Here is a 21,978-nt window from a genome sequence, read left to right as displayed (position 1 = left end):
ATTAAGGGAGGGAGGGAGGGAGGGAGGGAGGGAGGAGTAGATGTGGAGAAAGAAGCAGAGAGCAGAGAAGATAGATGGGAAAAAAGGGGTCTTTACGGTTTCTGGTTCAGGTGATTTTCTGAAGCCTGGCTCAGTTCTTGATTTCGGGGTCCTCATGATACCCCCATCCTTATAACAGATCCTACACTTTGGCTTCTGTCAACATGAATAGAATTCTGTTATTTGCAACAAAAGTTCCAGCTGGCAGGATTTCATTCTTTTTTATGGCTGAGTATTATTCCATTGTATATATGTACCACATCTTCTTTATCCATTCATCTATTGATGGATACTTAGGTTGCCTCCATATCTTGGCTATTGTAAATAATGCTGCAATGAACATATATCTTTTTGAATTGGTGTTTTTTGTATTCTTTGGATAGATACTCAGAAATGGAATTGCCTAGTCATATGGTAGTTCTATTTTTTAACTTTTTGAGGAAACTCCATACTGTTTCCATAGTGGCTGCACCAATTTACACTGTTGTGCACCAACAGTGCACAAGGGTTCCCTTTTCTCCACACCCTCACCAAATAATACTCAATCAAAAAAGAATGAAATCTTGCCATTTGCAACAACATGGATGGACCTATGCTAAGTGGAATAAGTCAGATGGAGAAGGACAAATACCATATGATCTCACCTATATGTGGAATCTAAAAAACAGGACAAATGAATAAACAGAACAGAAATAGACACATAGATAAAGAGAACAAACTGATGGTTGACAGAGGGGAGGGGGTGAAGAGAAGGGTGAAAAAAGGTTAAGGAGACTAAGAAATACAAATTTCCAGTATATATAAAATGAATAAGTCACTGGGATGTAATGTACCACACATGGACTGTAGTCCATAATATTGTAATAGCATTGTACAGTGACAGATGGGTAATAGACTTATGCTGATCACTTCATTAGGTATGTAAATGTTGAATAACTATGATATACACTTGACACTAATATAATATTGTCTATTAACTATATTTTAATGAAAACAATTTTAAAGTTCTAACTGACACATGTTGAAGCATATATTTAAGGAGAGGTCAGCTAGGTGCAGAAGACAGAGAGGGAAAGAGGAAAGAAAAAAGTTATGGAGTACCTTCTTTGTGTCAAGCAATTTGCTAAACACTTTAAACATTATCTTATTATCTGAAAAGAATAGACGTATTTCCCCCCATGTTTTCAAGCAAGGAATGTGAATTTCAGAGGCTCATTCTTGAATTACCCAGCTGGCTGGGGGGCAGATCTGGCTTTGTACTCAGATTCGGGCATGTAGAGCTGAACTCTGGTTTCACCTTGATAAATGATGGTCACCTTGATATTTTATGATCTTGAGAAGCCACTTCACCCCATTTGGACCTCTCTTTTCCATTTTGAAGCATGAGAAGCTTGGGTAAATATAATATTCTCCAAGGTTCCTTTCAAATCTAGTGGCATAGTATCACTTGAAAGATTCATTTAGAACAATGTTTCTCTATCCAGGTGGTTGGTCGGGAGAGGAGGACAGTGGTGAGTTATAGCCAAGCTTCCTTGAGTGCCTTTTCAAACTATACCCATCCTTTATCCCATACCCTTCCCCAGAAGATGCTGAGAAGTTCTTCTGTGAATGGGGAAGTTGTAGGTAGCAGAGCTGGATTTGAACACAAAGCTATCTTATTACAGTATGCTGCTTCCCTCTGCTTTATTATACCTATTGAAACATAGAAGAATCTCAATATTTTTTTCAACTGAGTTGGATTAATATTAACCATACATGACTAGTGTGTCCTTTGCGGATTTTAGAATCAACTTATCAATTTCTAATAAAATTCCTGATGGTAATTTTTTTTCAATTGCATTGAATCTATAGATCAGTTTGGAAGCATTACTGTCTTAATGTTGGGTCTTCTAATGCGTGAACATAGCTTACTTCATTTTTTCAAAGGTCTTTAATTTCTGTCAGCACTACTTCACCGTTTTTCGTGTAGAATTTTTGCATATCGTTTATTCATTTCTGTCTAGGTATTTGATGTTCTTGAATGATATTGCTAATGGTATTATGTTAAGTTTATTTTCCAACTGGGTGTTAATAGTAAACAGAAATCCAATTTATTTTTAACATGTTAACTTGCATTTCCTATAACCTTGTTATACCAGTAATTTGTTCATTAATGACACCAGAAACTTTGAACATGAAAAATCCTGCTTTGACATTTAAGTGACAAAGTATACATGGCATGGTAGGCAGAATAGTGCCCCCACCCTCCAAAAGATGTCCCTGTCCTAATCCTCAGAGCCTACAACTGTGGCAGTATCCATGGCAAAGGGGATTTAAGGTTCCAGATGGAATTAAGATTGCTAATCAGTTGACTTTAAGATAGGAAGATTATTTGGGATTATCTGGGTAGACCTAATGTAATCAAAAGCGTCCTTAAAAATAAAAGAGGTGGGCAGAGGAGGAGCGTTCCAGGATACATGACATGGGAGAAAGATTAGAGAGATGCAACATTGTTGGCTTTAAAGAAAGAAGAAGAATCTATGACCCAAGAAACGCTGGCAGTGTCTAGAAGCTGAAAAAGTCAAGGGAATGGATGGTCCCTAGAGTTCCAGAGAACAAACAAACGAACAAACAAACACGCACACTTGTAGCCCCGCCCACACCTTGGTTTTAGCCCAGTAACGCCCCACTTGGACTTCTGGCCTCCGGAAATATAATGAGGTGTGTTGGTTTAAGCCATTGAGTCTGTGATCCTTTCTGACAGCAGCCCTAGAAAACGAATACAGTACAGTTCAGAGTTAGAAAGAAGGCAGTTCTCCCTCCCCACCTTCCGTTCATGGAAGCTTTCCCCTGCTGGCACCCTGCAAATGGCCAGCGCTGGGAAGAGAGGCAGACAGCAACATTTGCAGTTTGCCGCACCCCCCATGCTGCCAAGCTGAGAGCCCTTCAGGAGGGTTTGACAGTGGATAACAGATATCAGCAAACTGGAGCTAGTTCGTGAGAAGCAAACTTGCTAGACACCACAAGGTAGCTGCAATTAGCCAGAGGGCTTGGTGGGCATAGGTGAAGCACCGCTTTAGAGGTTGACTTTCAGTGGGGACAAATTCCATTTTGAGAAAGTCGTCTGCAAGACATAAATTTTATAAGTATGACCCTGTTTGTAGCCTCCAGCAGGTGACTTACATTATACTACTAATAATAGTTATTTATTAGTTATTTATTTTAACTACTTAATAGTTATTTATTTATACTGATACTTGTTTAATTTCTGAAGTTGATCAACGAAGTGATTTTAAATGTATTGGGTTGTCGGAAAAGTCATGACGTATTTTTCTATGTTTTTCATTGCAAAACTGCGTCATTGCTTTTCTGACAACTCAATAGTTAGGAAAGCTTGAAAGTTGGCCTTATAATGAGATCATCCTTGCATACTTATATTCCAATACCTAGAATGGGAGAAAAGGAGGTAAAATTGGGAAGGTTGTGCTGGGAATTGCACACAACCCTCAACCTGGCCTCTCTCTGCCATTGAGGTCCCAGTCGGCACCCCCTATGGACGAATCGACAGTGGAGTGGTTATGCCTAATATCCAAGTTGTGATTTGAGTATCTTCCTGCCATTCCTTTTTTATTTTGCCCATACCTACATTTTTTAATAAAGAATAAGACAAGGACAGATGAGGAAAATATAGTGTATTTTTATCTTCTGTGCGTGTCAGTGAGAACGATGCTATCTATGAAGCTTCCATTAATAATAAAACAGAAGCTGCAAAGACCAAGTCAGAAATAAAGTGAATTTGCAATAATGTTACTCGTAGCTAGCTACCTGTAAAAATGTGTCGATTTCATGTGAGATGTAATATTTACCTCTAAAACTAGTTATATCTGTGGTTATTCTTCAGTATTATAATTGCTCATCTCATTTTTATTGTCTGTGGAGAGAAAGTCTGAAATTAAAAAGTTTAAAATAAAAAAGAATGCCCATAAAAATATTATTTTCCTTATAGAATGTCAATTTGGAGATAACAAAAGGTCAATTTTATAACTCAAGTCCTTATAAAATACTTGTATTAGTTATTCTCCCCAAAGAAACCTATTTGCTGTTTAATCTCTCACCGATAGAAAAGATACGGATATACTCATGGAAATGTCTTCCTTCATTCGAGTTTCTGAGTTAAGGAAATAAGGCTGGAAACAGCAAATTTATAGTGGCCCCCACAAATGCCATTTCCACATTTTCCTTTGCATTAGTTGATATTTATTGATGGCTTTTACAGTGCCAAGCACTGTGCCAGGTGCCAAGGATACAGAAATATTAAAACACAGCCCCTTTCCTCAAGAAGCTCATGCTATGATGAAGGAGGCAAACAAGTGCTTCAGAACAAAATGTAAGACTATAGGGCACCAAGGAGAGAGTGATTTATTTTGCCCGGAGAGAAATAAAACCTTCATAGAAAGGGTGACATTTGAAAGGGCCTTGAAGGAAAAGGGAGCAGGTCAGTAGTTGTACATTTTAAACAATGAAACAGTGTGAAAACTCTAAAAGAAAAGTTCTGTTTGTATTCTGTCAGCTGCCTGTGTAACTGGGACTGAGCACTCATTCTGGGGAGAGGGTGGCAGAGGGGACCAGGCAGGCGGGTAGGAGAGAGCAAAGGCCCACCCAGTCCATCAGCCTCCTCTTCCCAGGCCAAGCACCCTCCATCTGCGGGAAGAGAACGCAACCGACCGCTTCAATGTGCAGCACCAGCACCTCTTGCAAAATCTGTTCAGCACTCCATGGTTTTGTGTTTTTNAGAGAGAGAGAGAGAGAGAGAGAGAGAGAGAGAGAGAGAGAGAGAGAGAGAGAGAGAGAGAGAAGGAAAGATAGGAAAGGGAAGGAAGAATAGAAGAGAAAGGGAAAGAAAAGAAAAAAGAAATTAAAAAAAAAATTGAAAGAATAGCAGGGCGTTTTTGCCGTTTCCTGGCTCTAAGATGGTGTTAGGGGAGTTACATAAGCTTTAGTTTCTGTATCTGTAAACCAGAGAAGGTAATACCTCCCTCAAGTGTTTTTGTGAGGTTGGAAGGGAAATGCCTATAAAGTTCCCAGCACATTGCTGGACCCTGAGAAACGGCAGCACCATGACAGCGATGACTGCTGGTGAGGTTGGCTATGATGATGACGACGTTGATGATGGTGGGGATGATAAAGAAGGGGCCTGTTCTCTGGGCTCCCATGGAAAGACTCTGAACATCCCGAGAGGTGGGCAAGAACACCGTGATCCGGGCTAACCTGGCCCTGACCCAGAGCCACTTCCTGCCCATCTGCACTTCCCTTGCCGTTTTTTCCTGTGGCTCAGGTGGTGCAGGCAGCTGCTCCAACTGCTGCTGCTGCTGGTGCCCTGACAGCTGCGGTGAGCCAGGCAATGGTCGATTAAACCAAACCTCAACTGGAAACCCTCAGCCCTAAATAATCCCAGCAACAAGGTCCCCATCCTCCCCTGCCTGCCCCCATCCTTTAATTCACCTATTTGCATTTTCTTCTCATCATTCCATCTTGATTGCATCCGTTTTCTTTGACCCTTTGCTGCCCTTTCCCCTCCCTCTTTTCTCCCTTTCCCTGACTCCCTCACTCTTCTTGTCCTTTTTCTCCCATGCATGCTTGCTTGCTCCTCCTCCAGTCCTGGGTTTTCAGCATGGCGTGGTGGAAAAAGTCCTCGATGTGAGGTCTGGAGACTCAGAGGCTGGCCGTGCTTCTGAGATGATGGGCAAGCCACTTCCCCCCTCCTGGGATGTGGTTTCCTCATCTGCAGAAACTCGGGGTTGGGTGAGAATAATCTAGAGTGTTCTTTCCGCTCTAAGCTCACATTCTGTTACCTTTTGTTATGTTTGCCTTTGTGCCTGCTTTTCCTGTTTCAGCTGACTCATCGGTCCACCTGCACCTCTCATCTGCATCCTCACCACTTTGATCCCAGCCACCATCATCTCTCACAAGGTTCACGCCAGGAGCCTCCTGCTAGGAGAGGCCTCATTGCTTCCGTTCATATCTCCGCCCAACGTGTTATCCACACAGAAGCCCAAGAGACCTGAAAGTCTTCCGAACTCCTTTACAGTCCGTGTCCATCCCATCACCCTGCTTATTCTCTTCCCAGCATTGTGACCGCCTGAAATGGTCTTTAATTCCTCACTCATCGCAGAATGTTTACGTACTGGTTATTGTCTGTCTTCCCCACTAGAATGCAGGCTCCATGAGAGAAGGAGTTTGTCAGCCTAGCTGCCCTCATGTAGTATTCTCTCAATAAATACTGACTAGAGGAACCTCCCTTTGCCGCAGAACCCATCTCTCCCCTTCTTGACACTATGTGCTAACCACACAGTTTCTCACTTACAAGCATCTCTGCCTGCCAGAAATCTGACTCATCCTTCTTCATCAGCTCTGAGATAATTTCCCTCGTTCACTTTGCTCGGCCAGCTAGGCCCTACGTGTTCATAGGATATGGTAGAGAACAGTGGCAGTTTTTAGTTCTTCTCTCACTTCAGTTTCAATCTGTGCTGTTGGATAAAAATAACAGAAGTCTTAGACTCTGATCTAGATAGTTCTTTCCTAAAAGGCCCAGAAGGAAACGTCTTAAAGGAAATGTATCAAAATCTTTAAAACTCTGTGCTTGGCCCTTAGGAAGATGTTGGGAGTGCCCAGCTTCTTGAAAACAACCCTGTGAGGTCAGTAATGTTTGTGTGCCCATTTTGCAGATAACAAAACCTGGGGATTTGAGAGCTTGTGTAGCTTGGATCAAGGGCAAAGAGCCCGTGGGACATGGAGCCAGGCTGTGAACCAGGAGGGTGCCATGCCAGGACCAGGCACCGAGTCACCATGTTATCCCTTCTCGCTGTCTAGGTTAGAACAGTGTCCTGCGTTATTTTCATCAGAGCACTTGCAAATATGTAATGTTGTCTGATTTGTTTATGTAACTTTTTTGTAGCTGATTCCTTCCATCATAGCATCAGCTCCATCAGGCTTGGTACCAGGTATGCGCTGCTCACTGCACTTTACTCAGTACTTGCAGTAGAACCTGGCCCATAATGAACCCTCAGTAACTGTTTACTAACTGAATGGATTATTTGCATGTTAGAAGATGAGCTGTAATAGAAGGCCTGATAGTTTTGTATATAAGACTCAATCTTTGTTGATGGAACTTTTTCAAAAGTATTTCCAATGGTGGCATATCTTTATCTTTTGAGAGTATATTTGGTTTATGCATTAGTCAAACCGTTAAAGAATTTATTTTTCAAAACACATATGTGGTCATAAAACATTATGGCTACTTTTCTTTCTCAGAAGTTAGACCTGTTTGCAGGCAGACCTAACTTTCTGTGTGATGGGAGCCTTTGGCACTCTGATAAAGCCTCTAGACCCATCACAGAACAATATGTTTAAGAGTGTAAAATAAAATACATAGTATTACAAAGGAACCAATTGTATTGAATAAAGTTATCAAACTATAAAACAATGTGGAATAGCACTATAATTTCTTCATTATTAACACATTACCATATTTTGCCACGTATAATGCACACTTTTTTGGCCCAAATTTGTGAGGGAAAAATAAGGATGCACATTATATAGGGGTAGTACTAATTCTATATCTATATAAAAGTTTTTAATTCTTTTATTTATGCTTATGAGTTAAAAGTGTAACTCTAGAAATCAATAACGATATCCATATGCAAAATAATACCCTGGAATACAATAGTCAGTTTTATTGAATTTATGATGAACTTGCAATGACGAAGAGTTCTTGGCCTATATCATAAATTTGTTACCAGTACATAAAATTTCTTGTACCTTGTATCTGTTCTTGTGTTTTGTAATTATTTGTTACATAAAATTTATTGTACCAAACATGTTAAAAACTAAATGCTAAAATTCCTTTATAATACAAAAAACAAGTACCTAAATGTAAACAAATACAAATTTGAATTAAAAAATTAAAATGACCAATTTTTTTCCTTGAAAGTTTAGGCCATTAACACAGGTGTGCATTATACATGTCAAAATACAGTAAATAATAATATCTAAAAAAAGTCTAATATCTACCTGCAAAATCTGAAACATTATACAAAAATAATAGAAAAAGATCCAGGATTTCTATTGGTGACAAACTCCTAGGAATTACTAATACTTTCATAACTAAAGGAAACATTAAGTTTTATAAACAGATTAATAAAAATAAAGATAATTTTCCCCATACAGGCTCACAGTCCCCCTGACACAGACCCCACAGATCCCATGGACCCCAAATTTTAAAAACTTACATTAGAGGAATCTAAAATAAGCTCAACAATAGAAGCTTCCTTTAAGTAAGTATTACTTCCCAAGGTGTCCACTAAAGAGGTTATTCTTCATGTAGTGTATGTGTTCTGACATATATGATTATTTTCTAAATTCATCCTCACAGCATCTTTGTAACTGTTGATAAAGGGCATTGTTATCATCATTTAAATATATTTACTCAGTACCTGTCTACACACATATGAAGTGATAGTCTGAAATTTTAATCCTGACTACTGTGCATTTATAATTTTATTTATTCATCTTAAATATTAATTTTAATACTTAATGCATTCACATGATTCAAAAATTCAAAAAATATGAAAAATGGAGGTCTCCCTTTTACCTCTGTCTACCAATCACTGAGTCTCTTCCCAGGAGACAACCAATATTATCAGTTGCTCATATATTCTTTCAAAGATGTTTGATACATACATATTCTCTTACGTATACATTTACATATTCTTTTCCCGCGTAATACAAATTGTAGCATATCATCCACACTATTTTCCACATTATTTTTTTTCACTTAAAATATGTCTAGAAGATCGCTCTGTATTGGTCCATTAAGAACTTCTTTCTTCTGTGCCTGCATAGTGAGTCTACTGTAAGGATATACCATAATTATTTAACCAGTCCCTCATTGCTGGACATTAAGGTTGTTTCTAAATGATTTACTATTATGGAAAAAAAAAAAAGAGCAGCAAAACGTATCAGTTAAGATGGGCGTTTTGTCATAGATAGCTACATATGTGGGTCTTAGAAATATAAAACCCAAATATGAGTAGTCAGTAAGAGATTTGCACCACATAGAGGGTAATGTATTGAGAATTGCAATAGAATGGATAATTCACCACAGGGTTGACGGGAAAGATAGAGATGGTATCAACACTATTCTAGCAGTCTCGGATGAGTGTAGTGTTTTTTAGGACAACAGACGTGATCATTAAGGATAGGGAAGATGTCCCAGGTTTGAGAGCCTGCTTTGGAGAAAGCTAGGAAGGATCAAACAAGCAAACTTGTTTTGTTTTTGTTTGCTATAGCTCTGAGAAGCAGATTCAGAGTGATAATGCTCTTTGATTCATGGCACAATATCTTCATTGGGCCATGGAAGGCTCCTCTCTTATTGCATTTATTTATTCTCATCCATTTCTATTTCCCACTTCCATTCCTCCACCTCAGTCATTCTAGTTGAGTGTGTTTAAAGTGTGTATTTTTCTTTATACGCAAAGTGGATATGATGACGTTTTGTGTGTGTGTGTGTGTGTGTGTGCACGCACTTTAGATTTACGTAAATGATACTGGGTTATAATTCATTCCGTTTATTCTTTTGCAATCACTATGTTTTATGGTCCCTCCTCATCCCTACATATACCTGGTACATCTAATGCTTTGCCTCCAACTGCCTCATGGTCTCATCCGTCACATTGTCTCTACCTGCTGTCTCAGCAATGGACAGCCAGGTTGCCTCTAGCGCCTTGCCATCACAGAGAACATAGTTCACATCCTCCTACGTGGCCTCCTCTGGGTCTGTGTGAGAATTTATTTGGTATTTACACCTGGGACAGAATTTCTGCATCATAGAATTACATATTCTTAGTTTGATGAAGGGGTGCCAGATTATACCCCCAAATGGCTCCTTAGTCAGCAACACCAGGACACCTGAGTTTCCCAACTCCATATTCCTGCCAGCTCCTGACAGTATCCAGCAATCTTAATCTTCTCCAGTCAGATGATATATTATCATTATTATGTCAATTTGCATTTATCTATTTACAGATAATTTTGAGTATTCTTCAGTGTGTGGGCCTTTCTGATGCCTGTTCTCATCCACTGTCCATTGTTCTGGGGTTTCTGTCTTCTCTTTTATGGTGGTTAAGTGTTTCTTTTATAACGTAAATAAAAATCCCTTGTCAGTTTTAGATGTGACAAATATCTTCTCCAATTTTGTCATCTGCCTATTAATTTTGTCCTCCATTGAACAGAAATTCTTACTTTTAAAGTAATCGTATTAATCAGTTTTTTTTCTTTGCTTTATGGTTATGCTTTTAATGTGATGTTTTATTCAATGAGCCTTCCCATCCTAGATAACAAAGATTTTCTTCTACATGTTCTTCTATTATATTTATCATTTTATCTTGTATATTTAAATGCATCTGGAATTCACCTATATATTATATATGGTGTTAGGAGCATCCAGTTTTATTTTCCTCCAAAGATAGTGAGAGTTTTGGACCAATGTGTCTGAAAAAAGCAGAAGATGCAGGGTGGAGGTAGTGGGAGCAAGGAGGAAAATAAGATATCTGGATCCCACAGAGAAAGGACATAGAAGCAGAACCTAAAGATTCTGTGTGACCTACCGTGGGAGGTACCCCTCTATCTGTGGTCTGTAACGAAATACCGAAAAAGCCAGCATTAAATGCACTTCTCTCACAAATAAAGTCATTTGCAGGAGGAATTCCCCAGCATTGCTGAGCTTCCGGTACATGGTTTTAAAATTATACGCTGTACACAACAGAAGGAGGACTTTCAAGGAGGACTTTCCCAAATGGGAGGGGGTAAGTAGGGAGAGAGGAAGCTGCCAGAGGGAGGAGAGCCAGTGCAAACACAAGCAGATAGTTGAGAATTGATTGTGCTAAAGATGGACCGGATGACGGAAAAGTCAAACAAAACATTTCTTGCTCTCCAAGATGGAAATTCACCCATTGAAGAAAGAGAGTTGATTCCTGCCCGGTGTCTGAGTCTTGAACATTCTTTGATTTCCAGTTTATTATCAACTGCTTGTAGTTAATCCAAATGCCTATCAAAGAAACAAAAAAACAGTAGAAAACAATCTAACCAAATGATTGACAAATGGTTGATATTTTCAGGCTTTTGACCTGCATGTGTTATAAGGAACCCAATGTATTTGTTAAGCTTTCTCCTTTGGAAATGGACCCAGTGGTCAGCCTTTCATTCTTCTGTGGTTTTATCATGACTGAGGATCCCCATCAGTTCTGCAGGGAGGCTGCGAAATTGTCCTAAGACCATAGTTAAAGAAGGAGAAGAAAAAAGAAAACCTTGGGAGAAGAAAAAGAGGACTTTCTTTTTTTTCTCTTTTCAAATCTATAAAAATGGCTCTTAAGAGCTGGCATTTTCTTGTCCAGCAAAAAAGCAATGATTAGGCTGTGAGAGGAAAGAGCAGGAGGCAAGTTAAAGGTCACACAGAGAATTTTTTGCTTGTTTGTTTTTGTTTTTTGCTATGAATACATTTTTTTTTCATGCAAAAAAAAAAATTCAAATCCCTGTCTTTAATCTGTCTGACAGGCCTGCTCTTACCACCTCCCCCAAAGAAAGAAGATACTGCCTGATAGAGGGCATCTTCCAGGTTCCTCACAGAACTCACGGTGTTGTATAATATCCCCAACTTTGAAAAACACCAGCAGGGTGTCTTAAAGCATTATGACCCGTGAATAAAAGTCACATGTGAAGACACAGATCTTGTCTAATCGATGGCTTCCCAGGTGGAAAGTTTCTAGAACTCGGGGGTGAGGCAGCCTGAGTTTAAGTCTTGTCTCTGACCCTTACAAAATGTGAGGCCCACCATGATTCACTTAGTCTCTCTGAGCCTTGGTTTCTTCACTTATAAAACTGAGGGAATAATAGTACCTACTTTATAATGCTATTGAAAGATTACATGTCACACATTTGCAGAATGACAAATTAAAAATCAATGACAGCGCCATGTGCTGATGTGGATGTGGAGCAGCTGAAACTGCCACACATGGTTGGTGGGGATGCGAAATGGTCCAGCCAGTCTGGAAAATTGTTTGGTAGTTTCCCATACATACACTTATCATACGACCCAACAATCCCACTCTTGGATATAGTCACCCGAGTGAAATGAATTCTTACGTATTCTCACACAAAAACCGTATGCTAATATTTACAGCAGTGGTAATCCAAAGGAACAGGAATGGGTTTGGACAATGGAGGAAAACTGACTGTGTTTGGTTTATTGGGTTCCCATTTGGTGGGCTGTCAAAGGTAATTTGGGCTCTCTGTAACTTTTGCCATACATGCTTGTAATGATTTAACATCATCTCTGGTGCTCAGAGATCAGAAAGCCAGTTTATGTTTAATCTAGGCTGTCATACACACCTATTGGATTGGCTGTTTGCAGTTGTTTATAGTCCTTATGCAGTGTTCCTTGAAAATGTACCAGCCATTATAATAGCTCAATATCTGGACAGCAGGGACATGTAGACCCAGTAATAAATGCAGGGTCTATTCTCATGGGATCCACATCTCCCATAGTTTCAATCTATTGGAGGACAGCTAGTATCATGTGTTACCCTCCCCCATATGAGTGAGTCTTGACCTAAAAGAACTTCTCTTTGAGAGTGGTATTTATTATAGAATCTGGAACATACCCTTTTCATTGCTAAGAGTCCACAAATTCTTTATCTTTTAAAGTTGAATTTGATTTCTAGAAAACCAAATATCATTTTGAGCTAAATCTTGTATTTAAGTGTGATAATATTGGTATCTGTTGTAGATATAAATTTTGGTTAAAAAAATTGTGAAGGAATGAGTTGGTTGTGGGGGGCTCCCAAACTACTTGAGGCTCATATAGACTGGAAAACTGTTAACACACTGGGAAACAGTCTTTTAAATGTCTTCAGCTCAGATGTGTTCGTCTCTCAAGTTGACTTTAAACAAGGCAATATTAATCTGAAAAAAATAAATTCTAAAAATATGATTAGGTTCATGTTTCTTGAAACCTTGTTTTGTTCAGAGGAGATTGAAAAACCCAAATTGGATAACCCATAGGCTTGAATAAGAACAGAATAATTCTGATATTTTATTGCACTGGAACCATGTGCTTGGCACTCTCCTAAACATTTGACAAGACTTATTTAATACTCACATTATCTTTATACAAAAGTTCCTACTGGTATACCCATTTTATCATAGAGGACTCAGAGCCAGAGAGGTTAAGTAATTTGCTAGTGCTCAAACAGCTGCTGGTAAGATGCAAATCAAGGCTCCCTGACAAGAACTATCTGACATTTGAGGGACTCTTTCCCAACCACTGTGCTAAGCTGCCTTCCTGGAGATGCATAGGAAAGGATCAGAATGATACACAACAGTCTAAGACAGGAAATGAGAACCAAGAGAGATACAGAATATCGTATCGGGGGATTTAGAACAATAAGCTAGAAAGTCGAGGTTCAAAGTGGCTGAGAACTCCTTGTTCTGACTCCAATATTTGGAATGTTATCTAGAGTAATCCACCATTTATAATTTCACCAAAATAGTTCATTTGTTAATTCACTCAACGAGTATTACTGATCCCCTATTTTGTGCTAAGCTCTGAATTAGCTAGGCACACAGATTTGAATCTAACAGGATTTCTGATTTCAAGGAGCTTTCAGTCTACTATGTGGACTGTGTTTTACGTTAAAACATTTCATCGCAGATGACGTATTACAGATACATATGTGTGTATCTACGCCCTCATCAGAAGTTCACACTGCGGGGTGCTCACTCAGCCCTTACTCATCAGAGGCACACCCCAGAAGTGCTGCTACAGGGGTTTCAGCTCTCTTTATCTCTCATCACAATAGCTCCTGCTTATTAGCCTAATGGATGATAGAAAGTCATTTTCACTAGTGAAATTAGGGCATTCAAGGTATAGATGGGCTAACAATAGTCTAGAGACACACTCCATCTTTGTATGACAGGTGGTCTTTGCATTTTGGTTGAATGCAGGATATTATGCATAAAAACTTATGGAAGTTCTAGATCATATCGTCCACCAGAGGGTCGACCCTTTTCTCTGCTGGGCTGATAGCTGGGGAAGCGGCAATACTTTAGTCAAGCCTGTGACTGGGCAGGGTCTCTCTCGGCTTTGCTCCTGTTCACAGGATGGGCCATCCTTTCAAGGCAGAGCCTGATGCATAGAACAGGCTTCAACCCTCAGAAGACCCCTGACTTCTTAGTGCTAACAAAACAGAAAATTCCACTCTGCTTTCCAAAGGGTTTTGATTTTTCCTCTCTGAAGCTTTAGAGTTTTGCACGTTTCTTGAGGGGAAACAAGCTGTGTGCTTGAGGCCCCATAAGTCTCCAGTTTTGTTATTCCAGCCTCACAGGAATGCCGAAGTTTCTGGTTTCCTATCCCCCAGCAGCGGACCTCTGCTGGGCCAGGCTGGAGTCTCCGTTCAGGCTACACTGGGAATTGGCACATGTTCCCAGGGTAAGGGCTGTCTGCAGGCAGGTCAGCTCACCGCTGCCCCCAGGGCCCTGTTAACCAGAGTCTCCCCCACAGGTCAGTGTCTCCCTCAGAACCATGAACTTCAGGAAAATGCTGCTCTGCTTTTTAGAGATTTTTCAGTTTAGCCTTGAAGTCTCTCTCCCTGCATAGCTTCCAAATTCAGCACATGTCTTGAAGGGGACACTAGCCTAGTATTGAGACCATTCTGGTCACCAGTTGGGGTCACCTCAGGGCTGCATAACTGCCACAGTCTCTGCTGATTTCTCCATCCCAGCAAAGGGCCTTTGCTGGAGCCAACTTAGGCTTCTCAGCCTCTAGGCCTGGCTCAGAACTGGCAAATACCCCTTTGGGGAAAGCTGTTGATGGTCCTTTATTCACTCCTCTGGGAGTTTTCTCCTGGGATTTTAGCCCATCTAGTCCTCATTGCTTTTTCAGGTCTCTGATGCCTTCAAACAGATTTTAAAAAAATTTTATCTAGCTGTTTTAGTTGTGGTCAGGTGAGTGTTAAGCTGCCATAAACCACTCCATTCTAAGAAGAAATCTCTATCTGTACCTTTTAAAGTGATACCCAAAACGGGGTCTATTAGGTCACTGATTTGGAGGACTCTGTCTGATGCCAGCCATAGGGTTAACTGTATCTTGACCCAAAATATTATCAGCTTGTGTCTGATGAGACTTTCGTGCAAAGGATGATGCTGAAAGAACAGAATTGGGATTCAAGGAGATACCAAACGGGCTGTAAACTGCTTGATGCCTGCTTCCTGAGACATGCTGTATGTGTTTTGGTTTTTTTCATTTGAACCTGGTAGAAAAGTTGTAGAGGAGGGCATCTTTGTACATTACCTCTACATTTTTTAAGACCACCGGTTCTAAAAGAAAAGCCTAATAATTGTGAGTGACCAAATTGGTTTAGGTCCATTCTCAACTTGGCTCCTATAAAGACCAATTCATATTTTTTCAACTTATATCACTTCTTGAGTATTAACTGCTATAAATCAACAAAGCAGTACATAAAGCATTATATCCTGTTTCTTTTCATTTTAAAAATAGCTTCCTGTACACTGAGCAGTTTCATTTGCCTGTTTCTAGAAGTCCACAAGTGTATAGATTCATTTGTTTTTCACCTCTGGCCCCCTTCATGGTTTAAAAAAAAAAGTTCAACCCTAGGTCTTCTCAGTCTTGCTTTTTTCTTATGAGCGCTTATTTTCTCACCTGTATATTTACCAAAATCCCTAGTTCTGGATTATTTTAATTGATCTTTTCTGGAAATTCTTTTTCCAGCACTGTATTTCTTTCTTCGTTCATTCAACAAAGATTTACTCAATATTGCTTCATGATACCTACAGCTGTGTAATATTTGATAGCCACATCATGGTTGTAGGACAGGAAAGCAATGATATTTGAGTCCATATGCCTGAGGGTAACTGGTATTTGGATAATCACCCTTTTCTCTAAAACAGGGTCTGAGGCAATGGACAACTTTGTTCAGCACTTCATCGCCAAACTTGAACATACCGTCTTGCACATAGTGTATATTTAATAAACATGTGACATTAATAAATTAGGCATTAATAAATTAATAAATAATAAATAAATGAATAACGTAGAGGACTCAAGTCCAGTTGTCTGCATTATTTATCTAGTGAGTAAGTGAAAGAACACACAGTTTGTAATATCCTCCACTTTCTATTCCTGAATTTTGTCTAAAATAAAAACCCATGTTACAGAATTAGAGATCTGTTTGGCATGTTAGCACCAAGAAAGGAAGGAAGCATCAGAAAAATTAAAAAAAATAAATCAGACTTTGCTTTTTTGAAAGACCAGAACAGTGAGGATAGGAGGCTCATCAAAAGAAAGAGGAGCAAATCACTCTTAAAAAGGCAATTAAACAGGTACAGGTGAAGGTTTCCATTCAAACCAAGAATGACAGGCATGAAAAGGCAAGACCATGGAGGTGTTGAAAAGTCCTTTTAGATTAAACTTGAAAGGAAGTTGAATTGACTTTCTAGGCAGAAACTACAGGAAAAGTTATACTGAGGAACCCTGCAGCAAAATACAAGGAACCTCATTTTACTAACTCCTCTTTCAGACACTAACATATCTTGTACGCCACACCATTTGTACACTCTTAGTGTTCCAAACACTGCGCTGTAAGGGGAAGTTGAAAAACAGACAGTGTGTATGCACTTTGATATTTATGAACAAACTATTTCTTTTGCCTGTGGGCATTTTTTTGTTTTTTTCATTTTAAACAGGAAGAAAAGGAAAAAAAGAAATGATTTCTAGAAACCAGTTCTCTGATCAAAGCACTTGTCTCTTATCTCATCTTCACTCATCCTCTCTGGGGAGAACTTTCCCCCATGTTGATAGAACAATCAGGCATGGTAGGAACACACTTGACATAATGGTGGTGTGTGCAACATGCCCGACGCAGGGAGGCAATGTGACTTGGTGAACTGAAGATGTTTCTAAATTTGTTTGTGTGTTGCTGCAGAGGATTGAGCTCAATGCCAAGCACAGAGCAAACACTTGATAAATGCAGTCAAAGGAATGAATCAGTGAATGAGCAAAACACAAGCCGAACCCCTAGGTTCTCTGCTGGGCCATTGATTTATTGTGTCATCAACAATTTATTGCATTAACAAATGAATCAGTAAAATGAGTCTAAACTTGCTTTGAACATCTAAAAAAAAAAGGGTGTCTCCGATTTAAAGAAAATAAGATGGAATCTTTAAATCTTATTATGTATGTAGACCGTGATTAAAAAGCAAGAAAACAAAATAAACAGAAATACTGTCCCATCCAACTGGAACATGTAGTGAAAAATGAATGAATATTAGGCCTAAGGTTGGTTCCTGCTCCATCGCAACTGTTTAACTAACAGGGATGTTATTTTACTCTGTTGAACCTATTTTTCCATCTGTGAAATGAGATCATAATACTTACTTGGAAACATGAGTATTAAGTTAGCATATAGATGAAGTTAGTACATGAAGTTGTGGGTTGTTTTCTTTCGATAGGGATTTTCCATTGAGCTGTTTTCCTCTTGAAAGCTGTTCACTAGTGACCTTTCAGATGCTGACTACAAAGCAATGGGCTCATGCCGTTTTCTAAGAGAAATGGAATTTTATTAGACTGATTAGAAAAGCACACAGTAAGAATCTAGTAAGTACATTGATACCAGGAAAAGGTTTCTTCTTATCTGATTATGGTTCTTGTTTTCTCAGGACATTCCATCCTATATACCCTTCACAGTCAGCCTAGATCCAGATATGACAGTCCTCTGAAGGAACATAGATAGAAGGGGCCTAAGGGAGGTCTGATCTTTTTGTGTCAGGCCACTTCCTTTCCCTGACAGCTGTGCCAGCAGCCTAGGAATCTCTTTCTGGCTAACTGAGTATGGTCTCCTTACACATGTTTTTATTGGTCTAGTCAAGAGCACTGCAAGTCCTAGGTTCATAGGTAGATTCAGAGGTATCTATCACATCTTCATTCTCCTGGAGCAGAGAGCCTTGGATGGCTTTAAAATAAGGCTAAGACATCATAAGGTGTGTAGAACAGTCGTGGTTCCTTTTTGGCTAGAGCATTAGTTCCGAAATTTCAACCATTTTAATATTATGGCCATGATTTTTGTCACATTGGCATCCCAACTTGTATTACCCTCATACGTTTATCACAATTGCTTAACACTTACTAATAGTCTTTTAAATTACCTCCCTTTGCCCAAAATTATTTGCAAGAAAACTTTATATTATGATTTTAATTGTTAAAAAAATCACTGCAAAAAGAAATTTTAAAAATTAAAGTTTAGCTAGTCAGTTGCCTAAGGTTCTGAGCTTCTGACTTTTTCTTTTTAGATAAAAATGAAGATTATGAAGTGCAAAAGATTGTTAAAGATTTAATAACTCCAAGCAGACTTTCTGCTTGATGATATCAGCATTAAGTAAGAATTAAAAAAAGAATCACTTCCTCACTCTATGGCTCAGGGAGATATAATGCTTTATCTAAGGACTATCAGCAAGTAGGAAATGTATATTACAAGTGGGGTGCTAAGGGAAACCCCAATTCTCTGGTTACAGGGACCTGCAAACTCAGTGGGGCCCAAGGAAAGTACCTTGGTGTCATGGCCAACATACAGAAACAGCGGTGAATACACTCGCATACAGTAGACATTTAACAAGTGTTCACTTCCTGGAAGCCCCTCCCACCTTCCTTCTCATCCCTATAAGTTCCACCTTAATAAAACAATAATGAGTTTTTACTGAGGGCTCTGTATTACCAAGGGCCAAACAGTTCCAGATGTTATCTCAGCCTTCCAAACACTTTTATAATTTTATAATTGAGGGAACTTTTGAAATATACAAAATACATTATAATTGAGGAAAATTTTATAATCGAGAATCAGAGGTAAAGCAGCTTGCCCCAAATCGCCCAGGGCAGGGATAACATAGTGTTTGGGTTTTACCACCCCAGATATAATTAGAACTAAGGACATTACTTAGCTAATTAAGTCAAGCAGACACAACAAACCACAATTACCCCAATTATCTGAATATTGGCTTACCATTGTTAAAGTTTGGCTTAGAAATTATACTCTTCTTTTTTCTAGGAACAGTTTTATTTTGATTTTTGGCTTGGGCTTTCTGGCTGATTGCCTCGGTTCTCTCAGCAGTGACTACCACAGTATTGTTCACAGAGTCATTTCATAAATATAGATTGTGGGAGGAAGTCATGGGAGAAAGGAAGAAAGGGAGGGAGGGTGGGAGGAGGATGTGTCTTTGTAAACAAACCAACTCAAAATATACACCTGAGAAATGCGGTCCAAGCCAAGCGATTGCAAATAAGCCTCACTGCTTTCACCACTTCAGAATGTTCTAGCCCTAAAATGGAGCTTGCAGCACCAGCCCTACTCTCCTAACAGGGCTTTACGACAATCCAACGGGACACTTGCCCAGAGGTACATACCCATAAACACACGGTGTTTTGCTCATTCCTGGAGACCCAGCTGGACACCCTGCCTTCCTAGGACTCTGCAGCTCTGCACGACTCGTGGGTCACCTCAGGCTGTGGCTTAGGGATCAAAGTAAATAAGAAACCCTTGATGCTGTGTAATTCTCCAGGCCTTATATTTGCAAATGTTTGCAGAAACCCAAAAACACCATTCCCAGCATCCATGTTCTATTAGTAATATTCTTTCAGCTCCAAAACAATTCAGTCACTCTGAACAGATGTAAGATACCTTTGCTCAATTACTCAAATTTAAATATTGCCTCCCTGAAACAAAACAAGACACGTTTCCGAAAGTGAACATGTTTCACCTCAAGTACCTGATTTGACTGTTTGGGGGTAATAATTAAGTGAATGAATGCCTCAATTGTCTCCATTTTGTCTCTGTGTGTGAGTACCCACAATATAGTTACATGTATAGACTCTGGAGATTTTTCTCCAATAGCTGATTTTTAAAAATCCAGGCCCTGCTGAAATTTTGTAATACTTGCAAACAAGAATATTTGGCCCATAGCACTTTTCCATTTAGTTAAAAAATAAAAATCTCTGGATTAGTTTAATAGCTATTTAGTCTGTGTAGTTTTCATGTGTTTATGGGCATGCTATCACAATATAACTTTTACTTCCTAGATGTAAAAATCTTTTTAATTGCTCTTTGAACCTCCACTCAGGATTATGGGATTTATTCATTTTTAATCTGCAGGCAGGAGCACTGAGCCGACAAGGGTCATGGGTTTGCTGCATTTAGGTTTTCTCAACTCCCATCCACTGTCAATGTTAAGTGGCACCCACCAGCTTACCAAGGAAAGCATTAGTACTGCTGCCTGCATGTTAATACTGCATATGTCCCAAGCCTCAAAGACCCCAGGGAATCTATGATTGTAGCAAACAACAGCTCCCAAACTGTCCCACCATAACTGAAGAGTCAAAAGCATATCCTTGAGGGACTTGGGCACATAGACCAAACAACTCAGAGTGAATACAAAATTACAGGCTATGTTTATTATATAAATCGATGTGAATTTTGCACACATAGCTGGAGGTGAGTACACGACGACCAATGTACAGTAATACCTCGGTTTGCGAGCACAATTCGTTCCGGAAACAAACTACTCGTACTGCAAGACATCAGTTATTTACCATGTTAAAATCTATTAGGTTGGTGCCAAAGTAACTGTGATTTGTGCCATTACCACCGTTACTTTGGCACCAGCCTAATAGAAATGTTTGCTCGTCTTGCAAAACACTCGCAAACGAAGCTACTCGCAATCCAAGGTTTTGCTGTATACTCGAACCCGTCTATTGGTCTCCATCTCCAGGGCTGCTGCTCTAGTCCATGCCCCACCCCCCTGCAGGACAGCAATAGTCTCCCAGCGGTCTCTTCACCCCACCCGCCTCCCCTACATTCCACTGTCCACACACACAACGGCCAAAGTGATCTTTGAAAACACATCTAATTGTGTCACTTTTCTAGCTTAAGAAAAAAAATCATTTCTCAAAACTCATGGAAATAAAACCGAAGACCTCAGCGCTGACCTCCCCCCTCCCCCATGTCTGATGTCATGGCACACCACTCCTCTCTGCTGTCTGTGAGGGAGCTTCCAACCCCTGCACAGCTGCTGCCCCCGCTCTCTGGGACACTTCCCTCCTCTTCCTCACCAATATGGAAAGCAGTGGGCCAGTGGTTATAAGTACTGGTTCTGGGAAATAGTAGGTAGGGTCGTATGGAGGATTCAATGAGTTACTACGTGAGAAGTGCTTTGGACAAAGCCTGGCACATAGGAAACACTCAGTAAGTGATATTCCGCATGCTTCAGCTCTCAGCTCGCATGACGCTTCCTCGGGGGACCTGCTGCAGTTCCCCCAGACGAAGTCAGAACCACCTACTACGTGCACTCACAACTTCCTGGTCTTCTCTGTAGTACTGGTCACAATTTGTAGTTATATATTTGTGTGATTATTTGATTAATGTACGCCCCTTCTGCTAGACTGTAAACTTGGTGAGGTCAGGAACCATGTCTATTTTGTTCACCATTTAGTTTTTATTTTTCAATTACAGTTGACATTCAATATTATTTTATATTAGTTTTAGGTATACAACATAGTAGTTAGACAGTTATATAATTTATGAAGTGATCCCCCTGATAAGTCTGGTACCCACTTGGAGCTATACATAGTTATTACAATATTATTGACTGTATTCCCTATACTGTACTTTACATTCCTGTGACTATTTTGTAACTGCCAATTTGTACTTCTTAATCCCTTCATCTTTGGAGACTGGGTGTTCACCCTTTATTCCAAGCACCTAACTCAGTGCCTAGAGATTACAGGTGATTACTATATATTTATCAAAGGATGCTGATGTGAAGGAAGGAAGGAAGGAAGGAAGG

This window comes from Hipposideros armiger, unplaced genomic scaffold (genome assembly GCF_001890085.2).
Source record: "Hipposideros armiger isolate ML-2016 unplaced genomic scaffold, ASM189008v1 scaffold_11, whole genome shotgun sequence".
NCBI classification, from domain to species: domain Eukaryota; kingdom Metazoa; phylum Chordata; class Mammalia; order Chiroptera; family Hipposideridae; genus Hipposideros; species Hipposideros armiger.
This window is presented reverse-complemented; position numbering follows the sequence as displayed.